The sequence below is a fragment of the Poeciliopsis prolifica genome, unplaced genomic scaffold, assembly GCF_027474105.1.
Source record: "Poeciliopsis prolifica strain line A6 unplaced genomic scaffold, Auburn_PproV2 SCAFFOLD083, whole genome shotgun sequence".
Lineage (NCBI taxonomy): Eukaryota > Metazoa > Chordata > Actinopteri > Cyprinodontiformes > Poeciliidae > Poeciliopsis > Poeciliopsis prolifica.
Window position 1 is genome coordinate 524,479 of NW_026562458.1, and position 14,922 is coordinate 539,400.

General features: G+C 37.5%; 1 long non-coding RNA gene and 1 pseudogene across 1 annotated transcript; both read left to right on the forward strand.

Moving 5' to 3' along the window:
* Positions 1 to 379: 379 nt before the first annotated feature.
* On the forward strand, positions 380 to 1,136 carry LOC129353097 (neoverrucotoxin subunit alpha-like; annotated as a pseudogene).
* A 9,916-nt stretch (positions 1,137 to 11,052) lies between these two features.
* Positions 11,053 to 13,327, forward strand: LOC129353095 (uncharacterized). The gene is made up of 3 exons (XR_008604975.1): positions 11,053 to 11,213; positions 12,813 to 12,944; positions 13,079 to 13,327. It is a non-coding gene; the product is annotated as an uncharacterized LOC129353095 (long non-coding RNA).
* Positions 13,328 to 14,922: the final 1,595 nt, after the last annotated feature.

A 14,922-nucleotide genomic window follows, 5' to 3' on the forward strand; every position in this document is an offset into this window, starting at 1 on the left:
TTACTGAGGGATTTCCTTTCTCCTCTCTGTTGGAGCTTTTCCTGTGTTTGGAGAAATGAGTTGTGCTGCAGCAGCACCAACTGTCCTTCCTACATCCACTGCAGTTTGCAATCCAGATGTTGGACTGTTCCTGTCTCAGTGGAGGACAATATGTGTCTGAGAGACATGTAATGTCCATGTTTGCTGCTGAAAGAGACTGATGGTCTGACCCCCCTCCTCCTTTCAGGGTGGAGCCTGCTGGAGGCCGATTCTTGACTCCAGGTCTGAGGAAATGTAAGTGTGTTTTTCATCTGATTCATGACAACAAAGCAGCTCACATTCAACCATCTTCAAACTGTCACATCACTCATTCAGGAGTCAAAGTGTCAATAAATGATCAATAACTGCAGCTGGATTGTGTTTGTTCTCCATCAGATCCTGTCAACTCACCATCGACACAAACACAGTGAACAGTATCCTCAAACTGTCTGAAGACAACAGGAAGGTGACATGGATAATGCAGCTTCAGTCATATCCTGATCATCCAGGCAGATTTGATAATTATCCTCAGCTGCTGTGTAGAACTGGTCTGACTGGTCGCTGTTACTGGGAGGTTGAGTGGAGAGGAGAAGTTGATATATCAGTGAGTTACAGAAGAATCAGGAGGAAAGGAGACAGTAGAGACTGTGTGTTTGGATGGAATAATCATTCCTGGAGTCTGAGATGCTATGATATTTATGGTTACTCTGTTTGGCACAATTACAGACAACTCGTCTCTCCTCCTCCTCTGACTCTCACAGAGTAGCAGTGTATGTGGACTGTCCTGCTGGCATTCTGTCCTTCTACAGAGTCTCCTCTGACTCACTGATCCTCCTCCACACCTTCAACACCACATTCACTGAACCTCTGATTCCTGGATTTGGGTTCTGGTGGTCTGGTTCGATTGCATTTAATTACGGTGGTTCTTGTCCAATCTGGTTCCTCAGTGTTTCTTTGCTGAGTTGAGTCTATGTCTCTAAAGAGTCTGAAGAGTTTCCTCCTTGATTTATTGATTGAATTTGATTGATCAATCAATCAAATTTTATTTGTATAGCACATTTCAACAGCAAAGCATAACAAACACAAAAACACAAAGTCATCAAGTGGGGGTTTCTTGCCTTTGCGGCCACAAAAGGTTTACTGGTTACACTTCTACTGTGTTATATGGAACAAAATATGTATTGAGATTTGTATTCCCATGCATGCTCACAATTACGCAGTTTAAAACATTGTTAACAACCTTTCAACTGAATTTTGCTCTGGAACTCCATCGTCCCGCACAGATTTTTATGCAGTTTGCATCATAGAATAAACGATCAAAACTTGATATTAAGTTCCATCATTAAATTTGTAATTGATTACACTTGAAATACAATCCTAAATAGGTGGGGTTTCAGTCGAGATTTAAAGAAAGTCAATGTTTCAGGTGTTTTACAGTTTTCTGGAAGTTTGTTCCAAATATTTGGTGCATAGATGCTGAAAGCTGCTTCTCCTCTCTTGGTTCTGGTTCTGGATGCAGAGCAGAACCAGAACCTGAACCTGAGAGTCTGGCAGGTTGATACAACAACAGCAGATCTTTGATGTATTGTGGTGCTAAACCGTTCAGTGATTTATAAACTAACAACAATATTTTAAAGTCTATTCTTTGAGCTACAGGGAGCCAGTGGAGGGACTTTAAAAATTAGTACGCTGTGCTGCATCAGTGCTTCCAAGCCTCAGGCACTTCCTCCTGAGCCCTGCGTCAGTGCAGCATTTGCTCTCCTCCTCATCTCTCAGCTGATCACACGAGTACCTGATCGCCAAGCCAGGTTAGTGTTGCCTTCCTACGCACTACCCGATCCCTTCATTGCTATTAATCTGGTCACCGATCTCTCCTCTCCACTTCACAATGCTGCAGCTGACAATCCTGGGTGCCCAGTTTGAGCTGCTTATTTATAAAATTTAGTTTTCTGCTCACCTGTGAAAATGCTGTTACAATAATCAATGCGACTGAAGATGAACGCATGGATGAGTTTCTCTAGATCTGGCTGAGACATTAGTCCTCTAATCCTGGAGATGTTCTTCAGGTGATAGAAGGCCGACTTAGTAACTGTCTTTATGTTGCTCTGAAGGTTCAGGTCAGAGTCCATCACTACTTCCAGGCAATGTTCCCTCTAAGCTGCGCCTGAGCAATCGCGCACTGCTCGCATATTTTCAGCGCACAAGAAAATCTATGTAGCGCATAAAATAAAGTCCAACGTAAAGTGGACATTGAGCTCAGACATCAGTTTTGGACCAATAATATTTTTTCTGTACTACTTTGCAATTGAACTCAGTGAGTGACAGGAATCCAGCCAATGACAATATGGTTCACTTTCGCTACGCAGCCAAACATCGCATGCTATTTGTGTACGTGCCTTGGTCATAAGCGCTGTGGCACCGTGCAGGTGAGAATAGTGCGGCGGAGTTAAGAGACATGAAAGCTAAAACCTTATGTCTCAGTGGGACATCCACTCACCAAGCCAAAGTAAAAACAAAATGCGCTTCTTCTAAGATCAAATGGCTGTCAGAGTTTGTGCAACTAGAAGAACAGTACAGTTTACAGCGATTATTCTTTTTATTAGTAAGCTCTGTGATCACATTGATGCTAATTTTTCAGAGCAAAATTAAAGGAATGGTCTGCACTTGATATTGAAGCGTTGAGTTCAGACTTTTGTCTATGGATAAGCAGACATTCGTACACTGGAAAAGAAGTATGAAGCCATTCTCCTCCACCCACAGATTATGGAGGCCATTAACAGTCAATATGCTGAATTCAAGAACATAAAGCAAGAAGCAGACTGACCATCAACCTGGGCAAAGTGAACAACCAGTGGAGAAGTGAGAAGGGCAGATGTGAAAAAACTAATTAAATATTTTACAAGAGTTTATACTGTATCACAAGCTACAGAAAACATTTCATTGTGCAAATGTGAATATTTTAATATGAACAAACGGTTACGTCTGAAAGGTGTAATGTCTCTTTTCTCACCCTGGCTAAGTTCATCCAGGGTTCATCTCATGTACAGCAATGTTTTTCTTTTTTTTTTCATTTTAATTGAGCAAATCACTTAAATTAAAAGCAAACAAATGAAAATTGCTGATGTAATTTGATTCTTTTAATAAGCCATGCAACTTTCTATGATCCCAGATTTATGATACTTGTGCGTGGCCACGCCGTGCACACTGATGATGCTCACAGTGGTCCTCAGTGTACTTAGGATGCTTGTGTGTATGTCCAGATACATGAACACTTAGAGGGAACATTTCTACCAGTAGTTTTTAGTTGTAATAACTGGAGCTGTGCATTGACTCTAGATCTATAGCTCTAGATCTATGACTCTAGATCTATAACTTTAGATCTATGACTCTAGATCTATGACTCTAGATCTATAGCTCTAGATCTATAACTTTAGATCTATGACTCTGATCTATGACTCTAGATCTATAGCTCTAGATCTATAACTCCAGATCTATAACGCTAGATCGTTCCTCTTTAGGTCCAAAAATAATGACTTCAGTTTTTGTTTTTGTTCAGCTGGAGAAAGGTTTGGCACATCCACACATTTATCTGTTCTAAACATTTATTCAGTTATTGGATGGGGTCAAAGGTCACCTGGTGACATCATAATGTAGAGCTGTGTGTCATCCGCATAGTTATGGTAGCTAATATTATTTCCTGTTATAACCTGAGCTAGTGGGAGAATATAAATATTAAATAAGAGGGGTCCTAGGATTGAACCTTGGGGTACCCCACATGTGACCTTTGACCTCTTTGATGAGAAGTTTTCAACTGAAACAAAGAAATCCCTGTTCTTTATGTAGATTCAAACCAGTCGAGCACCGAACCGGAGAGTCCAACCCAACTCTCCAGTCGATTCAGTAATATGTCAAAAGCTGCACTGAGGTCCAACAGAACAAGAACCAGAACCAGCACTGTGGTTCTCCCACTGTCTGTATTTATATGGATATCATTGAATACTTTGACTAGGCCAGTCTCCGTGCTGTGGTGAGCACGAAAACCAGATTAGAAAGAGTCAAAGCAGTTGGTCATCATGAGGAAACTATTTAATTGTTTACACACAGTTTTTTCAATAACTTTGCTGATGAATGGGAGGTCAGAGGTCAGAGGTCGGCCTGTAATTCTGCAACAGCAATTTGTCCAGGTTGTTCTTTTTTAGCAGTGGTTTGATGGCTGCTGTTTTGTTACTATTTGGATGAGCTCAGTAGCAATAACAGGCAGGACTTTCTGAAAGAAATGTGTGGGAAGGACATCCAGACAGCAGGAGCTTGAACTTAATTGACTTAAATTTCTTCTAGGGTTTTATAATTAATTAGTTGAAAATGGGTCATTTTTTCTGTATTAGTTCTGATTGGGTTCAGCAATGGTTCTGGCTTTAGAGTTGATGTGCAGATTAATCCTCTGATTTTTTTAATTTTCTCTGAAAAGAAGCTGGAAAACTTGTTCCATCAGCATTAGATTGGAGTTCAGGTGGAAACGTCATAGGAGGGTTTGTGAGCCTGTCAACTGTTGCAAATAAAGTTTGAGCATTGTTGATGTTTTTGTTTATGACATCTGCAAAGAAAGCCTCCCTTGCATGTTTTAGTGTTGAGTGATAGTTTACGTAGTCTTTCTTTATAGATGTCATTATGAACGTGAAGTTGAGTTTTGCTCCATTTTTGTTCTGCTCTGTTGTCTTGCAGACCGAACTGTTTGTGCTTTTCTCCATGGAGATTTCTTCCTACCAGTCAAAACCTTTACTTTAATTGGAGCAATAGAATCAATGATATATGAAACTTTAGACTGAAAATCATCTACCAACTGATCTACATCATTACAGCTTAAGGGTGAGAGGAAGAATAGATTTGATTAAATGTTTCTGGTGTTTTCTGTGAAAGAACGTTTTGTGACAGCAGCTGTTTGTCCAAGTGGGTCAAAGAATAAGAACCTTCAAAGATAACAGCAAAGTGATCCGACAGGGCGACATCAGTTACAGAGACATTGGAAATATTCACACCCTTACTGATAACCAGGTCCAGTGTGTGTCCTTGAGTGTGTGTTGCCTGTTTGACATGTTGTGTTAAACCAAAATTTTCTAAAATATTAAAGAGCTTTTTTGCTCCTCTGTTTTCGGGTTTGTCCACATGAATGTTGAAATCACCAACAATTATTAAACAATCATAATCAATGCATATGAGAGAAAGAAGATCATTCAAGTCAGTAAAGAAATTTTCCACATATGTTGGAGTTTTGTATAAAGTTAGTGTCAAAGTTCGTTTGAAGCCTTTAACCTGAATTCCAAGATACTGTCAGAGACTCTCACTGTTGAACAGATAGTTCAGTCTCTACAATATATTTCTTAGTGAAACAAGTCCTTTAAAGATGGAAGCTGGGATCATTCCGGGATTATTCCAGGATTATTCCAGGATTATTCTAGGATCCTCATGTTTTTCTGTTTGTTTCCAGTCAAAGCTTCACTCTGAATATCAAGATGTTGTTTCTTTTATTTTTTTTTCATTCATCAGATTTTATTGAAATATTGATCAGTTTTTCTCAATCTGATAATTTTCTGTTTCTATCGGCTCCTATTTTTCTCAACATGTCAGATTTGAATATTAAATCTTCTTTTGTAAATTTGCTGCAGTTTTTCTTTGTGTTTTAAATAAAAACATTTTTCTTCTGCATTTGGTTCATTTGCTGCTCATTCTGTTCTTTTCCTGTTCAAATTTAAATATTTGCATTAAAAAGATTTTTTTCATCAACTCTGCCTTTCAGAAAGTCCTAATTAAAGTAAAACATTCCCATCCCATGAAGGTCAGAGGTCAATGCTTTGAAGCATAAAGTGGGAAAATCTTAATATTTTCTGTTTCATTCAGAACTTCTACCTGAAACTCAGAACCTGCAGAACATTTTTCTGTTTAGAGAAAAAATCCCAGGAACTGGAAGATCAGAGCAGAATGAAAACTGGATATCAGTGTTGGACAGAAAAGGTCTGATCGCTGCATCTCTGCTATATTTTACATCTGATAACAAAAAGTAAACCTGTTTTTAGCTGAGAATAAATCAACATGGATACGACCCGCCACAGCACCAACGTGGGCCACACCTGATTCAACCCAAAGTGGAAAATAAAGGATTTAACTGGAAATCCCAAAACACAGTAAAATCAGCAGCTGGTTGCAACTTATTTCACTGATTAATAACAAGGTTGGATAAAAACATTGAGCTTCTCATTCCTTAAAGAGTCATGAAGAAAGACTCACCCTGTAACTGCAGGAAAGATGTTAGAAAGTTTAAAATGGAAAAAACTTTGTCAATATATTCTAACAAGTGATTTAATTATCTGTTTTTTGTGTCTTTTAATGTATAAAACTGTATAAAAATGGTGTAAATTTTTAAATGAAAAATCTTCATAATGAGCCAATTTTAAACATGATTAACCCGACCCCTAACCCAACCCTGACCCCACTAATCCTAACCCAATAATTCTGTTGGACCACCGCTACGTCGTACTGAGTAGGAAACTTTAAAACAGTTTTAATGTAACTTTCTCTATGTCCTAACATGAGATAATCTGAGAGAACAAATGGACTTCCTCTGTCTCCTCTCTGTGTTCTGCTGAATTACTCTAGTGGGTCAGAACCAACCCATCAGAACCAGAACAATCAGCCATGAGCTGCAAGTATTGAACATGTTTTTGTCTAAATTAGGTGATTTTATGGCTCCAGTTTGCCAGATCACATAGTAGCATTTCTACCTAAAGCGAAACATTAACAGCCAATCCATGTGATCGATATCTGTGATCAGCAGTGATCGGACCTCATGGTGATCAGAACCGGCAGGAAAAACCCTGATGGAAGCGTCTCTACCCAGGAGTAATATGATGGTTTAGAGTTCATTGAATCTTTTCCTTTTTGAAAGAAGCAACATTTGGGGAACTTGTGAAAGATTATATTATTACATTACATTATTGATTACATTATTGATTATTGATTACATTATTGATTATTGATTACATTATTGATCATACTTGGTTCTGCTTCAAATAATCACATTAAACTGAATTATTCTGTTGTCATTATTGTTCTTACATTGGGGAGATTGGAATTTTTATTAAGTTTTTAAATTAAAACTAAAAAGTTCAGAAAATCAAATCAATCAACTGAACATTCTAATTTTATTAGGATCTGATTGAAATGTTTGTTACAAAGTTTATACTGCATTAATTTTTATGTGAATTAAATTGGTGTGTTTAATTTGTGTTTATTGTAATGTACTGTTACTTGATGAAATAATATTTTTATTTTTTAAAGGATTTTGACCCGTTTACTGGCCGACATTTATTATATAAATCATTTGGTGCGACTAATTAAAAAGTATTGAACTAAAAATGGAATATCTAATTTCTGGAGCAGAAATATTAATCACTAATAAAGTATCTTCAAGTGACTGGTGATTATTTATTTTTAACACAGTTTGATGAAATGGTGAATAAAAATATAAGACAATTATAATGGAACTGGTTCATTTTTTGGGGGAAATTTTCATAATTGTCAATAAATACAAATAAAATGAATAACTTTGTTTTTAAACACCTTAAATAAAAGTAAACTTATGGAAATAAAATTATGAAGCAGTTTGTTTAGAGAAGAAAGTAAAGGAACATTATCTGTTCATCATGTTTTTTCTTCCACTTTATCAATAATTTAATAATCCTGTAGATTAACTTTTTAACAGCAGGGAGAAAAATCTGTGAGATGAATTTAGAAGTGAACATTTTCTCCAAACATCAGAGAACAGAAAGAAATCAGAAAGTTTCTGTGGACAAACTTCAGGTAGAAAATAAAGAAATTTATAGTTTGTTCAAACGATCCAAAGAGTTGAAGAAGAAAATCTGAAAAACTGAGACCCAACAGAACCACAGGAGAACCAGACTAATGCCAAACCTGAACAGAGACACAACAGAACTGGACTTTTACCCGACATAAACCACAAGAATTCAAAGTCCAGGTGTTATAAATGTTGAATAAATGATTATGTGAAACTCACCTGGTTTGTAGTTTGTTCTTTCAGAGCAGCAGAAGGTTTGCTGTAGAATCAGAGGCAGGTTGATCAAATCTTCATGAGGAAGGAGAGAAGTTCTGATGAAAATGTTTCATGATGGTTCATGATGATGATGCTGCTACCAACACTTGATTGATTTTCTTTGTGCTGATCTTTTATTATGTTTTTTAGTCTTGTGTTTTCATGGATGTTATGAATGAAACATACTTAGAGGAGAAATGAGTCCAGAGAAAAGAGCAGCTGGAGGGAGGGGGGATGTTTGGAGGAGAGAACCTGAACATTCAACCTCCAGGTTTTACAGCTGGATTCTGACCTCAGCAGCTGGAACAACGACAGATGAAACCAGTGACTCCTGGAAAATGGGATGTTTGGATCTGAGCAGGTCTGCAGATTCACTGACTGGGATTTATTCAGAAAATGTCTCAGAGCTGAGAAGAGCTGAGCTTCTTTAGACTGAATGCTGGGAAACCTTCACTCCTCCATTCAATGATGTTCAGGCTCCGAATGTTAAAAAGTACAAAATTATTGGAAACATTTTGAAATTTGTATTCCACATTTGTAAAGACTGACATTTTTAGATTAAAAATATGTGGAAAATTATATTTTTAGGTCCAATTTTATTGGCTACCACAGAATATCAAGGCCACACTAAAAGAAATATAAAGATAAAAATACAAAATAAATATTTCTGCCATCATGTCTGACATACAGAAAATCAGTCAGATATTCTTAGTGTCCATTGAAACAGTTAAGTCCAAGTTCATGATTTTGAAAACCCACAAAGACAAAATGTTGGAACAGTTCACACTGGGAAGCAGCTTTTCCTGCCTGTTCACATAAAAACCACCTTAATCTGGATTGTCCTGCTGTTGCAATCAGAGGGCCAAGAAGAAGCTTCAAGTTCTTCTCCTGTTCAGCTCCATGTTCCTGTCAGAGACTTCAGCTCCTCATGAGGAGAACAACTAAAGCCTGGAACAGACTGACACCAACACCCTGACATCTCATCCCTGAACAAAGCTTTGCAGCATCAAGGTGACTCTTAGCACCATATATGGACAGATTTCCTCTAAAGGGGGCGGAGCCTGGATTGGAGGAACCAGCAGCAGCTTCCAGGAACAAACCTTGGGAACCTCTGGAGGAGAACATGGAGATGAGATTCCTGCTTTAATCAGTGGATTCATTGATAGAAAACATGAAATATCTGAGAGCTGCAGCTCCATTTTCTACAGATCTGCTGGAACATCAGATAGAAATGAAGAATTTCATCATTTCACAATCAAATCTGTTCATCTTCCACAGATACAACTGAATTATTGAGCTGAACTGGTTCTAAAGGTCTGGATGGTAAAAACATCCATTGTTTTTCTGTCTCATTAGTTTCCAGAAAGAGTTGAAATGTTTCAGCAGCTTTTATCAGCTCAGTAAAGATCTCTCCTCTTTCCAACCTGATTTAGTCCATGAAGCAGAACATCTCTGCTGCTGCAGCAACAGGAGGAAACTTCTCCAGCTCTCAACTTCTACACTCTGACTGCTTGGAAACAGATCAGGGAGGATCAGCCTTTTCTCCAGGCTGCTCCTCCTGACTCTAGCGCCACCTACTGGCTGTTCACCTGACATGACAGCTGAGGAGAAAAGAAGAAACAAGGAAATAAAAGCAAAACCAGCGACCGGTTCATCCAGTCTGAATGTTATGACTCAGGGACATTCTGTTCCAGGCTATGGAGGAATATTTCTGCCATAATTATCGGTCTGAAAGCAGGAAGTCGTGTCTTTCCTCTAAAAACTTTTAATGCTTGAACTCAAAACTTCTGCTCTCCGTCAAATATTCACTGTTTTTTCCTCAAACCTTTTTTCTTATGATCAAAACTTTTCTCTACTTGAATCAAATCTTTGCAAAACTCTCTTCCTGCCTGTGAATCATTTTCTGATCCATCTTGGAACAGAATATTTGCAATGAGTTGGTTTAGATTTCAGAGGTTAGTTAAACTTTAAAGAGTCACAGAATAGATGTTGATTTTTATCAGTTTTATGGGTTTTCTATCATCTATCTAGATTGTTCCTATATTGTTAGAATAGACAGAATCTCTATCTAGACAGATTCATCAGACACACAATGAGTTTCCTTCTAACCCGTCTATAACGTCTATAATCCAATGTTATAAAATCCAATGTAACACTTGGATTCTATTGGCTGAGAGGTTGGTAGGCGACGGTACTTTTCTGTGTGGTTTCAGCAGCAGTCGTGTTGTGATATTAAGGATACAGTTGAGTTTGTTCCTTTGTTTCAGTTTTTAGATTATTTGTTTATGTTTTTAATAGATTCTTGTTTTTTATTTTTGGATTGATGTTTTTTTTTTGATGCCATAATTACATTAAACTATAAACTAATTTATATTTAGTGTCAAAGGGATGAAAGTAATTAACATACAGATTTAAATCTGACCAGCAGTTTCTCTGTTGACCTTTGACCTGCTGTGGAAGCAGAAATGTTGGACTTAATTTCTCTTTCAATGCTTCAGCACTTTGGTTCTGATTCAGGTCAATTAATAATAACTCAGTGTAATCTGTGATGTTGATGCATTGAGCTCATTTTAAGATCTGCAGAGGAACAAATGATCTTTAATTCACATCCTGATGAATGAAACCTCAGAACTGGTTCTGCTTCTGATCACTTTATATCATCACTGACATGTTTGGATCATTTAAAAACGTAATCTGGGTTTAATAATCAGACATCCTGCAGGTTGTAGTTTCTCCACCAGAGGAAGATAAATTTCCCACCATTGAAGATTCCAGTTGGTTCCAAGTTAAAACAGGTTCTGGTTCCATTAGAGCTGAACAGAAACTGGATCACTAAAATAACAGCAACAAAGTGTTTGTGTTTAAACTGGGAGTTATGAGAAGAATTCATGTCTTCAGTCGTCAGGAGGTAAACACTCCTCTGACTCCCAGTCAGTCTGACCAGTTAAACCAGTTTGGGTTCATTTTATCTTCTTAAAACTTTCAGTTTAAACTCAGTTGTGGTACCAGTCTGGTTCTACTGCGGTTCTGTTGGGTCTCAGTTTGTTGTTCAGATTTTCTTCTTCAGCTGTTTGGATCATTTGAACAAACTGTAAGTTTTCATTGTTTCTTCAGAAACTTTAATGTTTGTTTCTTATTTTTCTCTCTGATGTTTGGAGAACAGAAAACTACTGACTAGAACTCAAAGTTTAATCTCTGCTGTTTAATCTAAGGGATTATTAGATTAATGATAAACTAGAATCCAACAAATTGATGAAGAGCTGAATGATCTTCTCTGAACAAACTGTCTTATGTTTTTATTTCCTGGAGTCAAATTCTGGTTTTCACTATTAAAGTTAAACAAAACAGCTTCAAAGGAAACTATTATTGTTAAAATGTGTTAAATTCAGTCAGATTATTAAATAGTTAATCTTTGATGGAGCTGGTAGTTCAATAAATATAAACTAAAATATTTAATATGTAATGTTGCTCCATGTCTCCATCTAGTGGACTGATGGCCTTTTGGTTCAGGTCATTAATAATGACTCAATGTAATATTTACTGCTGTTGTATTGATTTCATGTTAAGAGCTTCTGGGGAACAACTTATATTTTATTCATTGTCTGAACAGCAGCACTGGTTCTGGTTCTGGTCACGTTTTTAAAAACAATTTGGATAATTTAAAATCATTCATCTGTTTAATAATCAGACATCAGGCAGGTTGTAGTTTCTCCACCAGAGGGAGACAAATCCCCAATGAAGAGTCCAGTTGGTTCAAAGTTAAAACAGGTTCTGGTTCCATTAGAGCTGAACAGAACCTGGATCAGTAGAATAATAGCAGCAGAATGTTTGTGTTCAAACTGGGAGTCATGAGTAGATTTTTTATCTTCAGACGTCAACAGATAAATTTTCCTCTGACAGTTTCCAGTCAAACCAGTTTGGTCTCATTTCTACTTCCTGATTAAACTCACCTGTTCATGTTTGGCACCAGTCTGGTTCTGTTGGGTCTCAGTTTGTTGATCACATTTTCTTGTTCAACTCTTTGGATCATTTGAAGAAACTGTAAGGTTGCTTTGTTTTCTACTAAAACATTGTCTTCAAGAATATTAATATCTGGTTATTATGTTTCTCTCTGAAGTTTGGAGAAAATGTTCACATTTAATTTAATCTGTGCAGTTTGAAGGTTAATCTACAAGATTATTGATGAATTAGAATCAAACATGATGAACATCTGATGTTTTTTTCTTCTCTGAACAAATTGATTCATGGTATTTATTTCCCTCGAATCAAACTCTGGTCTCCACCATTAAAGACATGAACAACAAGTTTCTCCTGCTTCCTTTCAAAATAAAATGCTGCTACAGTAAAATGTGTTAAATTCAGTCAAATTACTAAATAGTTCAACTTCAGAGGCACATTTGATCCACTTGTAGAGTTTAATAATTAACTAAAATACTTCCTGTTGTTCAGGTTGAATCAGTGAATGTAAATGTTGCTCCATGTCTCCATCTAGTGGACTGATAGTAGAAGTGCAGCAGCTGATGGCAGCTTCCTCTGCCTCTCTGCTGTCTGACTGCATTCACCTGACACTGATATGAAGCAGAGAAGAAGAGCCAATCAGAGGAGGAGCAGCTGATCTTTTTCCAGCACTAATGATGTAAAGGATGATCAGAGTTGATGTGCAGATGAATGATGTGTGTTTCCTCTGCAGGTGAAGCTAGAAAGTGTGTGTGAGCTGATGTGGATTCAGCAGCATGGATCAGTGTGAGGACAGAGAGGAGGGAGTCCCTCCCTCTAAAACCACTCTGTGTGGGGAAGATGAGAGCCAGAGCAAAGGTCAGAGGTGAGGTCACCATCTCTAACTGTCCACAGCCCTTTTCACACAGCGTTCACTATATCAGGCCAGAACAGACGTGGTGATGAAGCTGCTGCTGCTCCTCTTTGCTGATTCAGTTTTAATCATCATGTTTCTGTCAGGATCCATCAGAGACTCAAACCAGAACCAGAACCAGAACCAGAACCAGAACCAGAACCCAGCTGTGTGTCCTTGAAGAGCAATAGGTCAATGGATGACCTCATTAACTTTAAATCTCCTCGATTCATTCTACCACCAGAGTGGTGAGATGTTTCTATCTACTCTAACTGTTCTGTTCATATCTGTCATTGTGACCATGTGATGATACCAGGTTCTGTTGGGTTCTGTTGTCATGGGAACGTTAGACTCAATTTCAGGTCTTTTTTTTATTGCATCAAAATATTAATACAATATAAAGAATGGTGGAAAACAAAAAAATGCCAGGGGTTACAATACATAAAAAAATAGAAAGTTTAATACCAGAAGCACAAACACAGGTAAGACAGTGTTTCAGGGAATAGAGTTAAATCATTTTAGGGCTTCAAGAGTCTGTATGAAGGGGTCACCAACCTTTTTGAGACTGGGAGTTACTTCACGGGTAGAGTAACTTGAAGGGCTACTTGTTTGATATGTCAGTGTCAAATTTATTTATATAGCACTTTAAAAACGGGTATAAAACTGCACCAAAGTGCTGCACAGGAACAACAGTAGCACAAATAGATAAAAACAGAATATCAAAAAATTGCTTCAGTTAAAAGCCAACGAATTAAAATGAGTTTTGAAAAGCGATTTAAAATGATCCAGGCTGCTAGCAGATCTAATCTGAAAAGGCAAATTGTTCCATAGATTAGGAGCAACAACAGAAAAAGCCCGATCTCCTTTCCTTAGTCGGGTCCGAGGGACTGGAAGTAAAAGCTGATTGTTTGATCTGAGGGTTCTGGACACAGACTGAAGTTTTAAAAGATCCTGAAGATAAGGGGAGCTAACCCATTTAAAACTTTATAAGTTAATAAATCTTAAAATCTATTCTATACATAACAGGCAGCCAGTGTAAATTGACTAGCGTAGGCCTTATATGGTCGTGCTTCCTGGTTCCTGTAAGAAGCCGTGCCGCTGCATTCTGGATCATTTGAAGTCGATGAATCTGTGATTTAACCATGCCACTATATAAAGAATTACAATAATCCAGACGAGTGGTAATGAAGGCATGGATCAGTCCTTCAAAGTCCTTAAAACAAAAATAAGATTTGATTTTTGCTAAAATCCCTAGGTGATAAAAACTCGATTTAACGACAGAACTAACTTGTTTATCGAGCTTTAAACAGCTGTCAAAAGTAAAGCCAAGATTCCTAACTGAGGTCTCACAAAACCGACCTAAAGAACCCAGAATCTGATCTGGATTTGTAGTGTAAAGACTTTGGCCAAATAATATAACTTGAGTTTTTCTTTGGTTTAGGTGAAGAAAGTTTTGTCCCATCCAAGATTTAACTTCAGCCAAACAATCTGTCAATAGCTGAAGAGATTCATTATTTCCATTTTTTAGTTTAAGGGGCATATAAATCTGGATGTCATCTGCAAAGCAATGAAAGGAAACGTTAAATTTATGACAAATCTGACCTAGAGGTAATAAATATAAAATGAACAAAATGGGACCTAAATTGAGCCTTGGGGGACGCCATACTTTAAAGGTTTGGCCCCAGAATAGCATTGGTCAAGATTAACTGTGAAAATTCTGTTTTCTAAATAAGATTTGAACCATTCAAATGCTGGGCCTCTCAGGCCAACACAATGTTTTAATCTGTTTAAAAGAATCTGATGATCAACAGTGTCAAATGCAGCGCTCAGATCTAAAAGTAATAAAACCGCAACATTGCCTGAATCAACTGTTGAAAGAAGGTCATTATAAACTCGAAGCAAAGCTGTTTCAGTGCTATGAGCAACTTTAAACCCTGACTGGAATTTCTCA